This window comes from Molothrus aeneus, chromosome 3 (genome assembly GCF_037042795.1).
Source record: "Molothrus aeneus isolate 106 chromosome 3, BPBGC_Maene_1.0, whole genome shotgun sequence".
In the NCBI taxonomy this organism is placed as follows: Eukaryota; Metazoa; Chordata; class Aves; order Passeriformes; family Icteridae; genus Molothrus; species Molothrus aeneus.
This window is the reverse complement of record NC_089648.1, coordinates 96319808-96333957: the sequence shown is the minus strand read 5'-3', so window position 1 is coordinate 96333957 and position 14150 is coordinate 96319808. Positions and strand designations below refer to the sequence as shown.

General features: G+C 40.5%; 1 protein-coding gene and 1 long non-coding RNA gene across 7 annotated transcripts in view; one reads left to right on the top strand and one right to left on the bottom strand.

Annotated features, from left to right (window-relative positions):
• The window catches only part of LOC136555001 (uncharacterized), a 58621-nt gene extending 47099 nt beyond the window's left edge, over positions 1-11522 (bottom strand). Inside the window, exon 1 of the long non-coding RNA XR_010783409.1 lies at positions 11422-11522. This is a non-coding gene — a long non-coding RNA (uncharacterized lncRNA). The remainder of the gene's footprint in view (positions 1-11421) is intronic.
• A 141-nt stretch (positions 11523-11663) lies between these two features.
• ADGRB3 (adhesion G protein-coupled receptor B3) overlaps positions 11664-14150 on the top strand; it is a 446706-nt gene continuing 444219 nt past the window's right edge. For 2 of the 6 annotated variants that reach the window (XM_066547459.1, XM_066547457.1), the window contains exon 1: positions 11666-11934. The gene's annotated coding sequence lies outside the window, so the exon portion shown is untranslated. Of the gene's footprint in view, positions 11935-12112; positions 12188-14150 lie in introns of those variants that run through there. The other 4 variants (XM_066547461.1, XM_066547460.1, XM_066547462.1 and 1 more) reach the window with 3 other exon arrangements.

The following is a 14150-nucleotide window of genomic DNA, read 5'->3' as shown; positions in this document are numbered from 1 at the left end:
CTATGGCTCTTAGCAGGAGGTCTAGTACATTTGGAGTAGATGCTCTATACTGTGTTTGGGTTAATTCCTTTTATTTATTGGCCTTTTTGGATACGGTGGTAGATAGCTATATAAATTAGTACATCTCTGTCATTTCCTTTCACTCACTCACCCATAGTCATTCATCTTTAAAAACAACAATAAAAACCCACCCTCCAAATACTCCCTTCTTGTGCCTGACAATTTGGGAACTACTTTTCTTGCAATCTCTCATATTTTGTATAGTGTTGTCAAAATGTCTCTTCAGAATGATGACAGCCACATGTAGCTCCTCACAGTAATACTCCACATTTTCACAGAATATTTTGCCCTTCAGTAATATGAATGTGTTTCTCTCCTCTCACTCTTCAGTTTGAGCCCAGAGCACATATCAAGAGCATGATTCCATACTCACATATGTTTTACACTGATACAAGGCCATTGATATGAGCTGAGCTACTGCCAACACACAGCCCTCTAACTCAGTAAACTTAGCTATTCCTCTAAATTTCCATGCTGGAAGACTAATACAATGACCTGAAACACATATTCCAAAAAGCTGCACTTCTTAAAATTTGAATGATACATCCACATCTGTTTTCCTCAAGCAGTTGAGCTTCACAGCACCACCTTGCAGAAGTGTGGACCATGAACCCCTTACTGACAGTCATATGAGAAATCCTTGCCATGTCAGTAAGAAGCATTTGTCATTCATGACTTTGGCTGTTACTGTCTGATGCTTCATCTTTTTCAGATATTTTAATAATTTTTACAATATGAGGTCAAAAAAGAAATACCGAGTGTTTCAGTACAAAAAAAGTCTGTCTGACATATACATAAACTTTTAAACAGACTGCTTCTATGAAACAATTTACTCTGGACACCCACCATGCAGCCAAGGAAATGATTTTTCTTGGAAATTGAGAGCATATTTTTTTCTTCTCCCAAGAACTCTCTTCCAAAATTATAAAGTATATAATTATTCCCAATTCTAAAACATTTGTTTAGCTTAAGATAAGCCTTGCCCATTCAATCAAATTTTAGATACTAGACAATTTTAGAATAGGACAGAACTTCTTCCCTTAAGATGTGGGGAATTGCAGAAAATGTGTTTACAAAACCAATGGTGTTTAGATGGAGAAAAAAGACCTTGAGAATTTCATCCCTGGGTCTCAGCTTGATCTGAAACTGGACTGTATCCTCAAATTTTTAAATGTGAGCACTCACTTAAGGCAATTATGGGCACTCAGCCAATGTTTTAAAACTGAAATAGATGTCCTGACATTCTGAACAATAATGTTCAGTGCTTGCTTCCAAATTTCAACCATTCCAGGATCTCTGGAAAACACCCTCAGATTTTCACCCCTGAAAATCTACCTCTCCAGTCGCTACTAAAATATCCAAAAAGAGTGAAGATCAAAATATTTGTACTGCCCTAAAATTTCATTCAGCCCCACATTCCGTTTGAGAAGTCATTATAAATGCTGAAGGAGGCTTAAGATTCTCCCCTAATACATTCCCAACTTCTAATTATTTTCAACACAGGGAATTGCTGAAGTGGATCAGATTTGGCACACTTATTGACAACCCCCACCATCACTGGATTTCTCTTTCATATGCTTGTCCAGTTTGTCCCTGAGTCCACAAAAATTTGTATTTATTTTTTATTATCTACAACATCCTTTGGTAAGGAGTTTCAAGGTCTGTTACTTGCTTCATGAGCAACTCTTCTGTTTTGAGCATGACTCCTTTCAGCTTTTTATGGTGCCTGCTGTTCTTTTGTTGGACAGTAAATTATCGATCCCCAGCCTATATTTCCTTGCCAATCTTGACTCTGTAGTACCATAGTCTCATAACATGTCCCTTTCTCTCTCCCAGGGTGAAGCTTCACCTAGTCCTTGAATGGTCTTTCCATGGAAATACTGGGGATTTGAGAAAATATCATCCGTACAAAATCATCATACTAATTTATTTTTTTCTAAAAATGTATGCATTTGGGTCAAACAAGTATGCAAGGGAGGACTGTGCTGAGACTTCAACTCCTGTTCTTTAGCATGGAATTTGGAAGCCTGAGCCAGGAGGCAGCTTTTTGTTACACTAAGTTTCTTGGGAAGAGCTATGTGCCTCAGAAAGACATAATTCTTAGTGAGGGGCAACTTAAAGCCCCAGATAACTGGGGATACTGTTACAAAGGATACACTTGAAACCTCCCAAAATTCATTATCAAACTATCACTTCTGGATGCTCAGAATACAGAGTTCTGAATCCTCCCCTCAAATCAAGCTCACAGAAACTTTATTTTAAAGAGACAGGCAGGCCATACTTTGTCAGCAGCAGTAAAGCAGTAATGGAGCCACCATACCATGTGCACTTCCCCTCACTAGAACACAAGAGAATAAAGAGCAACTTGGATGCTGATCCTAGTTTAGAAAATTCTTTCTGTGTTTCATGCTGAATAGATATTGTGAACTGGGTGATCCTGAATGAGGTCTAAGAGGAATAACAAAAGCTGTTGTTAGCCTTAAACAAATGTTGGTGTCCTTTTCTCTGGCTTAGAAAGTTATAACAAGGAAAAACCTCAGGTTTCAAACCCTCAAAAAGTGAATTGGAACCCAAGACTTCCACTAAGAACTTATTTAATCAAGATTACTGCACAAGTATCTCAAACAGCATCTTAAAACAGATCACAACTGAACTTGGTAGGGGACAAGCAGCATAATTTGTGCATTTCTATGCTAGTTCTGATTGGGGTAGAGCTAATTTTATTTCACAGTAGTAGTAAAGTGTTCAGCTGTATTTTGGATTTGTGCTTTAAGCAGTGTTGATAGTCCAGGGATGCTTTCATTATTGATGGGCAGCGCTTGTACCCAGCCAAGGCCTTTTCTGCTCCTCACCCCATTCCATCAGAGAGGAGGCTGGGGGTGCTCAAGGAGCTGAGGGGACACTGCTAGGACAGCTGAGCCCAACTGACCAAAGGGACATTCCATACCATATGGGGTCATGCTCAGTAAATAAAGCTGGGGGAAGTAGAAGAAAGGGGGAAAAATATGAAGTGATGGTATTTGTCTTTCCAAGCAAACATTACACCTGATGGAGCCCTGCTTTGCTGGAGACAGCTGAACAACTGCAGGGCCATGGCAAGTAGTGAATGAACTCCTGGGTTTGCTTTCCTTGCCTGTGCAGACTTTACTTTATCTATTGTTATCTCAACTCATGAGCTTTCTCACTTTTACTCTTTCATTTCTTTCCCCAACATGACTGAGGCAGGAGTGAGTGAGTGAGTGATTATGTGGGGCTTAGCTGCCAGGTGTTAAACCACCACCATTTTAAACACGAAACTCTAACAGCAGAAAGTTAAACTCTAGACAGGTTTATCAGCCCTTCATTTTCACTAATGCAAGGAAAAACTCAACACAAGACATCATCTTTTAACACTGCCCTTTGTGATTAGTGGCGTTAATGACACACAAAGTACATAAAATTACTCTTCTCTAGCCTACATAAGCAAAATGAAGAGCATCAAACACGGATTCAATATTAACTCTGAATTTCATTCCTTTTAGTAGAACAAGCCAAAAGGACACAGGGTTTGTGTGGTTTTCTGTATTTATCACAGTTCAATTTGATTAATGACTAGGCAATATTTTAGAGTACATTAATAACATCAGAGATGAAAGTGCATTTTTAAAATATTTTTTCTCCTCCCAGTATAAAGAGGATTTCAGTGCATTTAGATAATTAACATGGAAGCTGTGGCCTTAGTTTTATTTTGATCTTTGCATAAATATTCTCCAATTAATTTTTTTAAGTTTATTATCTAACCCACATGTAGGGACTGCAATGAGTTTCTCATAACTTTACTGGTACAGCCGTAGAATTTCACCATCAGACTATGTGCATACATGAAATAGAAGCAGGTTTGTTATCAAATGACAGCAATTGTATATGTAAGACATAAAGTATTTAAAATATTGATTTAAGAGATTGAAAGGCTAGAAGTTTGTTTTTTTTTCCCCACACACCTAATAAACAGAGGCAAAGAACACCAAGTAATCTACAAATGTTACTAGTAATAAAAATACTTCTGAGTATCCACTTAAAATGCAACCAAAGAAGCACAAATCCAGGAAATGTGCCATAGAATGACATCTGGTAAAAAATAAAGAACTTCAAATATTTATGCAAAATTAAAAATTAAAAGCAAAATAAGTGAAATAGAAGACTTTCCAATAGAAGGCTTTATGCTATAATTTTTTTAAAACCTACAATGCCTTGTAAACTGCCCCAGAATAACAGAATGGACCAGCTCTGTGAGGAATTTTGCTTTGTACATAAAAGATTCTATAAATTCCAGTGTGAAAAAATCCTCTAAGCGAAGAGGGCTTGAGAATGGAAGCTCAGGGCACAAAAAGACACATGTCGAAAAATGCAAGTCAAAACTAAGATACTAAGGGTGCAGCACAGAAAAAGAAAAAAAGCATGACTATGTAACAAAACAGGATAATAATAAATTTTATACAACCCAATTAGAAAAAAATCAGATCTGTAAATGGCGAAGATTAAAAATATAGTTTCTCAGAAATATAGGAAATTGGTTCTTAAAACAGCACATGGCTGAAAGAAAACTATTTTGAGAAAGGAGTGTCACCTTGTAAGATCTAAGACAGCCTTAAATCAATGAACTCCTCTTGATAAACTGGACACCATTATTAAAACAGAGTTTAGACATATTTTTAGACTTCAATTGCAATCAGCAGAAAGAAGTCAAGGATTAAGGATATCCAAACTAATATGTAAAGTGGTCTTAAAATAATGAGGTTAAACACATCTAACAAGATGTAAGATATATAAAAAGATGTCACAGCACTAACCTTTGGACAAAGGCCTTCAATAGAATGCATGTTAGTCAAAATGTGGCATTTGTGTTCCTTCTAAAACCAAGAATACTTCCATTGATAAATGAACATATGGGGGAAGGGAGGAGATAAACAAGGAAGGTAAGTTGCAAAGCAGTGAAGTGAAATGAAAGGATTTGAGATGCTACTTGAGTTAAGCAGGAAATTGTCATAATCTGAAAAGGCAGCTTTCAGGAAATGAGGGAAATTATCATGGACTGTTATAGCAAAGATGTAAAAAGGGAAAAAATGGATAGCAAAGATAACTTATATATGTTTTTATAAAAAGCATAAAGTTAAAAATATAAAAACAAATTAAAAGAGTCTCCTTAAATATATCAAAAGCCAGAAACTTTTAAGAGTAACTATGTCTTCTGGGAACTTCAGAGAGTAAAGACAGTAATTAAGGAGAAGGACATTGCTAGGAGCACAGAAGATTTATTTGCATCAGTCTTCACAATAGAGGATGTTAGGAAGATATCTACTCTTGGGTAATAAAAATTAGGTACTATCAGATGAAGAGGTGCTGGAACAAATCAATCATTTGAAAAGCAGGAGGCCACCAAGACTGAAAATCCTGAACAAGTAGAGGAGCTATGCAATCTCTAATTGAAAAACAACTCCTTTACTGGAAGGTTAAGAGAATAGCAAATGTTTCACATACATCATAAAAGAAGTTTTGAACGAATCAGGGAATCAAAGATTCATAAATCTTGCATTCTGTACCTAACAAATTAAAAATAACAAAATAAAAGACTCACAAGACCATGAGATGATAGTTCTGTGCAAAATGATACCTCACTCATCTGCTAGAATGTTTTCAACACATCAGTAAACTACTGAAGTGGTCAAAGGAGAACCAATAGACATCATTTATTTAAACTTGCTTGACAAAGTTTCTCACAGGAGACAGATAAAAATTTATTTAAACTTGCTTGACAAAGTTTCTCACAGGAGACAGATAAAAAGAATAGACATGGACAGCAAACTGAAGACCTCTGTTCAGTGTAGCAGCTCTCAGAAGAAGCAAGATATTAAATGAATCAAGAAGAGATGATAAAGAAAAACAATGTTATAAAAATCAGAGCTGCAGCCTGATCTGAACTGCTGTGTGCAGTGCTGATTTCTACATCTTAGAAAGATATCAGAAAACTAGGAAGTGTTTGAGAGAAAAGGGACAAGAATTATAGAAGCAGGGTTTTGTGGAAACAGAGTGGAATATTTTAAAAAGATATTAAATAGAGGCATGGCAAAAATATTACACAACTGCTAGAAGTTAGCCAGAATCTCACTTCTCCCTGCATTAATACAAGAATATGGTGACATATGAATATGTTGAATTAAATAAAAAGCTAGCAAATCTAACAGAACATCAGTTTTCACTTAGTATTTATGCTGTGGGACTCATCATTTGCTAATGCTGAGACAGAAAAAAATTTAAGATTGAAAACAATTAGGTGCTTATGTAGAAAATAAGAATGCATGGAGTTAAACAAGCTAAATGATTATTGCAGGGGAACTTAGACTTATTTGGACACTTAAAAAGACCTTTGCATACTGGAGACTATGTGAGATTTTTTTTGAAGTCAGATTTTCAAAAATCCTCGCGTTCTGGGTTTTCTGCACCTTCCTCAGGAGCCTTCAAAAGCCACCATCTGTGGCAGGATGCTGTACAGGCCTTACATGTGATTCAGGCCCCTTCTGCCCATGCTCTTAGTGTCACCTATTGCACGAATTCAATATTAATTATTTATAAATCCAATAAATTCAATAACTGGCCCAGTTATTGAATTTATAGGATTGAATGACAATATCAAAATACTTAAAGCTAGTAGCACAATTTAGAATTACTTGTGGAAACCTTTGCTGAAGAAGCCATACAAAGAATGAAAACAAACAAGCAAGTAAATCACTGACTTTTTCAACTTGAAAATTCTCAACCAACCAAAGGTCTGAGTGAATTTGGAAGGTGACAATATTGATGAAAAATCAACTTCCCAAAAGTAAATTAGTATTTTTGCCAAAATTTTTCAATTTCAAAATAGAACATTTCATTCACCCATGCCTCCAGGTATGCTATATATTCTTGAGCACCATCTACTGGTGCTGCATTATTAATTAGCTATTTATGAATATATGAATCACTTCTCTAATAAAATTAATTAGAATCATATAATCTTTCCAAGTATATTTAAAATTGAGAAGGCAGAACATAGCCTATTATTTATTAAATTAATGTTTCCTCTTAATAGCAGAGAGAAAACTAATACTGGGGAAATTCACTTAGAATCTGAAATTAATAGAGAAATGCATTAAAATCTTAATGGTTTGTAACATCCTGGACCAGAAAACAAGTGCAAGTCCATGATTTTTTTTCCAATTTGCATTTGTTCTCAATCTGTTGGAACAACAAAATATCTTTCTTCTCTTCTTATTTAGGTATTTAGTGAATTTTATAATGCCTGTAATATGGCCAGCATATTCCATTTAACTTTTTTTCTTCACACCCAATTACATAACATTTCTCTTGAAGTGGTCACACCAGCTTTGGATTTAACATTTTCCTGACTCAGAGCTAGGAAATACAGCTTGGTGTTCTGCAGAATAATAAGTAATGCAGAGTAGAAAGTCTATTCTTGCCAAAGGGGATTTTGAAGGGCCTTGCATATCTGCAAAAAGTGGGAAGTGGGAAACAGACCAGTGGCACTTCTACATAAGCCAGGAGGCTCAGTGTAACTATCCCTGAACTCTTACCTCGAAATAGAGTCTATAACAACAGCTTCCCTTCTTGTGTACATAGAAGGTCATATCTAAGTGTAACTCTGGAGTCAGTTAAACATGATGATGATGATGATGATAACAATAACAATAACAATAACAATAACAATAATAATAATAATAATAATAATAATAATAATAATGATTAATAAAGTCTTTGTTGAAAACAATTTTAAGATTTTTTTAAAATGTGTGCCTTCAGTAATGGAGATAGACTGTCTTATTTGCTCAAAGGAGTGACACTGCAGGCTGAAACGAGTCCCCCTAAGAGTGACTGATGATTGAGTAAGAGAACAGTCCATTCTCCAAAGCCACTTGCTTTTGTCGTCTTCCTTTTTAAATTTGCACCAGAACTGTCAGTGGTAATTCCAATTCCGACTGTGTTGAATTTTGTGGTATGTTCACTAAAATCTGGACTGAAATCATCTAGCTGCTATCACCAAGACAGCAAAGATCTCAAAGTGCTTCTGCAGATCTGGGGGAAAAATCCCAACTAAACAAGCCCTTTAATTTATTCCATCCAACATATTAAATTGGGTAAGCCTCATTTTTCTCATTAATACAGACATTAATTAAAAACATTACTTCCTTCTCTCTTTCCTAGTTTGGATCAAGCCCAACCTTGCTGAAACAATTGCATTGAGTCTAGAAAGCAACACTATAAATTTAGCATTCACTAAGTTGTGCCAGTCCTTACAACACTACTACTGAGCAACATAACACTTCTTTCAGTGCCTTGATACTTTCTTTGTAGTACAGATGGCACCACGTGCACCATGCAGGGCTGACAGCCCTCCCATGAAAGAGTGTGATTGCATTAATGCATTATTCCTAGGTTTTAACAGAGGTACTCAAACAAGATTGATCTACTCAATATTTCCAAATTACGTGCATAGGTTCATTTTGCATCTGCCCTTCAGGCTGTAGTTTAGGAATAAATGTACACACAAACTAGGACCATTCCTAACACAAGTGATCCGCATGCCCAAATTAAACAAACCTATTGTCACATTTCTACCTATTTATATTTTGCAGACTTAAACATATCTCGACTCTCACTTCTAGACTATCAAAATAACACACATACATACAAAATAACATTTTTTCTTTTACCTCAAATGCTGCATGACACCTGGCAAACAATTTTTTTTTCTCAAATTGGCCTCAATTGCAGGAGAAAAACACCTGCAAGTGGATTGTAGATATTTGTGTACTCAGAAAAATGGCATACTTATTTTAGTTCCAGTCATTAAAACCTGAATTGTTGAAGTCTAATTGTACAAATCTTGTAAAGAAATTTTCAGAGCACTCTATGCTGCCGTCCCATCCCATCCTGTCCCATCACTTCCCACCCCTCTACCCCTCAGCTGCCATAGTTAATCTAAACACAACTTGTGCAACCTCCATCCTTTTCTTCATTTTGTGAACATGAGGTTAAGGAGTCTTCCATCCCAGACTCCTCTCCAGCATTGACATGTCTTCACAAAATTGAAAAGATCAAGTTAATCACTGGGTTGGAATACCTAGGAGATGTCTAAAGACAATTGCTTACCATACCTTGTATATTCATTATTCTTTAATTTCCACTCACAGTTAAAGGAGCTACAACTTGCCAATGTCATAGAAAACAGGTAAGAGTTCATTCAAGTTGGGTTTTTTTGGTGACTTATGTTATAGTTCCTCATTTAATGTGAAGGAGATGAAAAAAATATTCAAATATTGCATTGTATATACACCTTTGATTTGTTCTGCTCCTATCACTCTGTCAATGAACAGAAGTTCCCTTTAAGTACCTTAAGCGACACGATGATCACCCAGAGATAGTATGGAATGTCAGCAAATATGAGAGAATTTGATTATCTCTAAGCCAGTAAGAGTTCAGTTTTCATTGCATTGCATTTGCTGGGCACAGACCCTGAATATCTCTCACATTTTCCTTGCTTTGGGTAGGTACTGTTTGTTTTATTTTGACAACAGGGATATAACATATTTATGAGTGTAAAAGCTAGCAGGGATGTGGTTTTACAGCTTATACCTATGGAAAATACAGTAAAAAGCTATAACCATGTTTTGGTTTACTTTGGTCGAAAGTGGTTTGTGACCAGCGATACCTCTGATCAGAATTTGTGCAGCATGTAATTGTAATCATAAAAGCTCTGTGTTACTGGAATTCAGACCTTGCAGGGGCTAGAGCAGGACCATAGGGGAGAAAACTGCTTGCTTTAAGGACTGATTGGTTTGGATGTTGTCCAGAAATTTAAACTTTCATTTCATCGGGGTGGGAGGTCGTGTCCAAAACCACACAACCATGATTCATATGAACTTTGAAGGCGTGGAGGGGCTGTATTGCCCCACGAACTCAGCAGGGCCTTGTGCTCTCTGCAGAATGGCAGCAGTGGGAGCACACGACAGCCAGGCTGAGAGCTGCTGACTGACAGCAGCATTTATTAAAATGTCATCTCCTAATTTTCACGCTGGATATCTGTTGTCGTGCAGGCTGCCCTGATATCTCACGCCAGCGGGAAGAGCCAGAGGACAACCCAACCCGACCTGGGGAGCAGGAGGGACACAGCGGGAGGGGAGGGCAAAAAAAGCATACCCAGATGTAGCAAAATTTAAAACAAAAACAAAAGAAAAAGGGGAGCGCCTTGCTTGTGGCAAAGCTTTTTTCATGAACCTCCCCCGTCTGACCCCACCCGCCGCCGTCGGTGCCACTTCAGCCGCTGTCGCCTCGCAAACTCCGCTCTCAGCCGGGGCAGCGTGGCTCCCGCGCTGGGCACAGCGCCGGGCGAGCCCCGCCGGCTCTCCATCCTTCCCGTGCGGAGAGGGCGGCCGGTGGCCGCCGAGGGAGTGGATGCGGCTGCGACCGGGCACAGCCTTATCTCTGGCGGGGAACAAACGCGGCGTTAATTGCAGCCGCGCTGAGAAAATTGCTATTGTTTCTAGTCGGAGGCGGGCGGCAGTTTGAGAGCGTTTATCCCGGGAGCCCTGTATCAGTTAATCTGCATCGCGGGGCCGAGCCGACAGCTCCCGGGGCTGCGGCGAGGGGGAGGTTGTGCTTTGGAAGAAAAAACAAGAGGAAGGAGATCAAGTGCGAGCTTCCCGCCCCGGCGTCCCCGTTTCCCTCGCTCCCCGCCCGCGGGTTTTTCTGACGCCGGGGCGCAGCCGGCCCCAGCGCTGGGAACGGCGGCGGGGAACCCTGCCGGGCGCGGCGAGCGGCGTTTCTGGGACGCGCCGAGCGCCCGTGACGCGCGCACCGCTCCGCGGGCCCGGCTGTCGGGGCCGGGGGGCGCCGCGGGCACGCGCGGAGCGGGGCGCAGGCGCGCGCACGCAGCCGCCCCCCCCACCCCCCCCATTCCCGCGGCGGGCGGCCGGGGGCGCGCGGGGGCGGGCGCGCACGGGGGCGCGCACACGCGCGCGCGCCCCCGGCCCGGCTCCCACGGAGGCGGGCGGGCTCGGCAGGCGGGGGCGCGCAGGCGGGCGCGCGCGCACGCACGCACGGGCAGAGCCACACGCAGCGGCAGAGACGCGCTCCCGCCGCCGCCGCCGCCGCCGCCGTGCTCCCTGCGCGCCCGGCGCTCACACCGCTCCCCGACATCGGCAACCGAGGACCCCCCGCCGCTGTCCGGCCATTAGTGCCTGGGGGGAGGAGGAGGAGGAGGAGGAGGAGGGAAGGAGGAATAAGTCTATTAGTAATAACAACAACAACAACAACAACAACAAAACCCACCAACAAATCCGCACTAACGCCTTAGTCCTTCTCTCAGACCGTCGACTGCCTGGCATCGCCGTGCATCGGGCTGCTGTGCTGAGACTTTGTTTCAAGTAAAAAAAAAAAAAAACCAACAAAAAATCCAAACAAAAAAAAAACCTTCGCTTGCTCAGCCACTTCCATTTTTTCCCCTGCAGTCTCGCTGGTTTGAGGTGGTTGGTTTTTTTGGTTTTTCTTTTTTTTCTTTTTTTTTTTTTTCTGTTTTCTTTCCCTTCATGTGGTTGGATTTGGTGGATCCGGAGCCAAAGCTGATTTTTTCCCTCGGTGGGGTGTGCGTGTGGCGTGCGGGGATTTTCTCGCTGCGTTTTTTATCTTCTGCTGCTTTTTTAAATCTTGGTTTTGAACCTGAGCCGGGGAAAATGGGAAACGGTGCTTCCGTCAGAAGGGGAATCTCTCCATCACTGTTGTTGGGACGTGTGCCTATGGTGCTAGTGTTTTAGAGAAATAGCCTGACAGCTTTCGGAGTGGAAGGTAAGGGTGCCCCGGGCATTTCCATTTCCCATTTCCAGGGATTACGACTGGAGAGCTTTTAGCTTGGGATTCCGGGGAGGAGGCGGCGGAGGAGGGGGACAGGCTGTTGCTGAAGGATAGAGAGAGAGAGACAGCACATACGAAATGATCTCCGCATTTACTTCAGCGCTGCAGTTTAAAAGTTAGAGAAGTCCGTTTTGCGACAGGTCTGCTTCCCTGAGAGTAATTTCCAGCGAGACCGAGAAAACCTGAGGTTTGTGCACGATTGGGGTAATTTGTATGGGGGGTGGGGGGAATTGTTAGGTTAATAGGAAGTTAAAATAAGAGAAGTCAGTGGGTCTTCTGTTGGGGGGAAAAAAAAATAAATGGAGTGATGGCGCCGTCTATGTTCGGCTAAACTACAGTGTCACCTAGAAAATCAGTTCGGGGAATATCCAAACTAAATGCCCGTTTCTTTTCAGCAGAAGAGAATTCTCTCCCTTCCCAAATAGGCGACCGTAAACCTCTGTGGCCATTCTTTAACTCCTTCCTCCATGGAAAAGAAAGATCTTTTTAATCTGAGTGTTTTAATCCTTCCAGCGAGCAGGTTCACTCTGCATCTAGCAATGCTGCAAACTAACTGAAGGCTGCCGGCACACCGAGTTCGTGTGTGTGTGCATGTGTGCGTGTGTAATGCACACAGGGAGAGAGGGATTGAGACAGTGCTGTGTTTCAGTAGCCGTGCATGAACAAATGCACAACTAAAATGAGGGCTTTACATTTCTTCATAGAAAACAGCCTAGCACTGCAGAGGTCTTTATTTTTTCTAGCGCAGATATTACATAGAATGGAAAAAGTCAGAGGCTTTTTTCCTTTTCAAACAGAAAAGCAAATAAGCTCCCTTTCTACTTTCCAGATTATAAAATTAATCCTTTTTCATGGGTGGAATTCTTAATTTAGACACTTATTGTCACATTGGCTTTCAACGCCTACACCATCCTGAATAACACTGCGCAGAACTGCATTGCCTGCAAAGTGCTTCAGCAAAGGGGAAATTGTTTCCAGAATTCCCAATAAGTTTCTCTTTTTTAAGACCTTAAATGCTGTACCAGCCCTGTTTGGAGAAGGAGAACCATGTTATTCACTGAGATGGATGCTCAGAAAGGAGAAAATCTGACCATGTGGCACAGCAGCAGCCCTCCTTCTTTTTCTTTTTCTTTTTTTTTTTAAACCTCTGCTATAAAGAGGGTTAGAGTTGGTACTGCTTTTTGCCCATTTCAGGATTCAGAGTTTGCAATATAATCTAGGAGATAGGAAAATCTCTTCAAGGGAGCTTAATCCGGTGACTTGCTGTGTGTTACGCAATGGGAAACAGAAGATGCCTTGCTGTTTGGTGAGGAGATGAAAAGCTGGGCAAAGACACACATCAAAACTCAGTAACGGTGCCTGTGTGTATGTGTGCCTCTGCTCACACAGCAACAGTGGAAGAGACTGCAATCGAGAAAGTTTTGAAATTAGGTCGGTATCACTTCTTTCTGCTTGCATTTAAGAGCAGAGAGTGAAAAACTACTCATTTGTAAGAGATAAGCAACTTTTCAAAGGTTAATGCTGAAAACCTTCAACCTGAAATTTTTGGTTATCATTACGGAGATAAATGTAACTCAGGTTCACTGTGTGAACCTAGGCCACTGTTAAAAGAAACAGAGCTTGTGGAGACTCAGAGGGTTGGCAGGTGCAGTAAAACAGCTTTATTTGGAGATACTAGCAGAGAAAATGTAATTTTTTTTCCTTGTTCAAGCGCAGGGCTGCAAAACACAGGAGCTAATCAGACAGTACAAGTAATTCGTAATCAAAGGGCAAGTGCAGTCCAATAGGTGCAGAGATCCTGCTGTAGCATGGCCAGTTACATAGAGCTACTGATTGTAATACTAATACTGTGATCCATTTTATATATCCTTAGAGGCTGAAGAACATTGAAATTGTTATCTTAAAAAGCTGGCATTTAGTGATCGTGTCAGACAAGCAGTAGTTATATCCATCTGTCTTTGTTTCTTTTTCAATACTGTCAAAATTTTATTAATGCATTAATCTCAGTATTTGCTGCCTTTTTAGAGACCTGGCAGCCACAGTGAAGACATGTAGGCATATGGGAGATAATGTTCTATCTGTAACAAATAGTAATTTGAGCATTTTTAAATGATTGCTGTAATAATTCAGTTACTTCTCAGACTTAAGAG